Source organism: Sinocyclocheilus rhinocerous, unplaced genomic scaffold (assembly GCF_001515625.1).
Source record: "Sinocyclocheilus rhinocerous isolate Xijiao unplaced genomic scaffold, SAMN03320098_v1.1 scaffold407, whole genome shotgun sequence".
Taxonomy (NCBI): Eukaryota; Metazoa; Chordata; class Actinopteri; order Cypriniformes; family Cyprinidae; genus Sinocyclocheilus; species Sinocyclocheilus rhinocerous.
The window spans coordinates 896,903-899,335 of NW_015633444.1; the positions used below are offsets into that span (position 1 = coordinate 896,903).

The 2,433-nt window shown below is 39.6% G+C and overlaps 1 protein-coding gene across 2 annotated transcripts in view; it reads right to left on the reverse strand.

The window, feature by feature from the left end:
* Positions 1–2,433, reverse strand: part of LOC107744028 (eukaryotic translation initiation factor 4H-like) — a 17,801-nt gene that overhangs the window by 11,012 nt on the left and 4,356 nt on the right. The window lies entirely within an intron of this gene.

Below are 2,433 nucleotides of genomic sequence, written 5' to 3' on the forward strand. Positions count from 1 at the left end.
TCAACTTCAGTTTTGCGAAGCTACGAGAATACTTTGAGCGCAAAGAAAACAAAAATTATTTATTTCACAGTTCTTCTCCCCCGAGTTACATCTTCCGCCATTTTGGAGAGTACCCAAGAGCGTAATCGATGTAATCAGCGTTGTTTACGTTCGGGGAAGAAAGCGCACGCATGAACGTAATCTGCGTAATCAGCATTGTTTAGAGGTCGACCGATGTATCGGTTTTGCCGATTAATCGGCACCGATAGTTTTTTGCTGGAACTATCGGTTATCGGCAAAAATCCATGCCGATAGTTTTCCGGGTTGCGTCCGTTGCTGGAACGGCTGCAAATGGCGGAAGACATAACTCGGGGGAGAAGAATTGTTGAAAAAAAAATGTTTGTTTTTTTTGCGCACAAAAAGTATTCTCGTAGCTTCGCAAAACTGAAGTTGAGCCACTTATGTCACATGGACTGTTTTACCGATGTCCTTACTACGTTTCTGGACCTGGGAATATTACAGTTGCGTTGCGGTCTATGCAGGGTCTGAGAGATCTCACATATCATCAAAAATATCTTAATTCGTGTTCCGAAGATCTTACGGGTTTGGAACGACATGAGGGTGAGTAATTAATGACAGAATTTTCATTTTTGTGCGAACTATCCCTTAATGCCTTAAACTTCTGCATAATTAAGGGCGTGGCCACTTGAATGACAGGTGGATTGCCGCTGCTGTCACCACCATTGAGCTAGGTGGGTGTGGTTTCAGCAACCAGCTCCACCCATGCCCCGCCTCTTTGTCCATTTTCGATTATCCAGGAGTGACGCGCTGCCAAGATGGCGACGGCCGGCTCTGCTCACTTTAGGCTTCAAAAATGCTCTTCGGAAACCTATGGTTGACGTCACGGACACTAGGTCCATGTTTTTTTTTTGTTTTTTTTTTACAGTATATGCTTTTGATACATGTTTATTTTGCATTTACATGTGAAATTGTTACATTTAATCAAATTTAATTGCAATACCAAGACACTGCAGGCTAATCAATATCAACAAACCCATTTTTCTATTACAGAGGTGGTACATTAACTGCACTTTAAGTGTTTTTTAAGCCCAGCTCACACTGTGTGATTTTGGCCTCAATTTGGTCATCGGAGACAACTTTTGAAATTCCTAAATTATTCCTATAATCCTAGGCTAAAATCTGTAGTCTTTGATCGTTAGTTTGACATGTTCACCGACAGCCGATTAAAGGCCATTGTGATCGACGAAATTCTGGCAGTGTCAGAAGATTTCGCGCACAGTCCTGCAGTGTGACATCTCCTACGACGAACGCCAAACTGTTTTCGTTTTTCAAGACAAGCCATGATCAGAATTAATGCTAGAGATATCTTCTAACCGCATAAACTCTGGCGCTCTCGTCCTCCGCTCACGGAATTCATCTGATTTGTTGCCTTTACTATGATGAACACTGGTTGCGCTGCTGTTTTCATGTGGGTGTGTAGTGCTGCTTACACTATTCTTCTTAAATACACCGGTATTGCCGACATTCATATACTTTTAATGATAGCCAACATTACAGCCCCACGTGTAATGCAGCTTGCAGTCACTGAACGTGTATGGGTTGATAAGGTAAAACTCCGGACAAGTTTTCTTGCACGCACCCGGTTTTAACTGGTCTTAACTGTCGTACAGTCTGACATTAATGACAACTGAGATCCCACAGTGTGAAATGATCATCATGTTCATACAGTCTGACAAGTACAATCCTAAAGGACTATTAAAAAATAAAAAAAATAAAAAATTCGCACAGTGTGAGCCTGGCTTTAGGTGCATTATTGCTGCTTGGAGAAGAAAAAAACTCTTTTACACAGTTCAATTACAACTGAATAAATAATGCAGAAATTTGTGTTTCAATTTTTTTTATTTAATTTGTGTTTTATATACATTTCAAGTCATATTAGTAAAACAGTTTGCCTTCAGTCGTCAGAAGATGAAAGCGATATCTTTGCCATAGCATCCTTTCAGTGTTTAAGGGGATTTTGGCCTCAGTTCTGTTCAATGCTTTGAATCAATGGCATTGTTTTCTATGAAATGAAACATCAGCTTCAGCTTTACCCAGATAACGCGTTGATCGTTGATTGAGCCTTACAAAGTGGCATTCAAAGTTAAATTAATTTCAACACCATGTTTCATTCATGAATGAATCAGTGTTTTTATGCATATTAGTTGAATGAACTGACCGGTTTAATGATGACTACTCATAAAGATCATTCCTTGCCGCCACCTACTAGTGTAACAATGTAACTGCATTGACTGACAGTCCTAGTGCTGATACTGCGGAAATATCAGCACGTTTGGAAAGCCTCTTTATATAGCATAATAATAATAATAATAATAATAATAATAATAATAATGTGTTAATATCGTAATTGATCCACTCGAAATCACGGTCAGC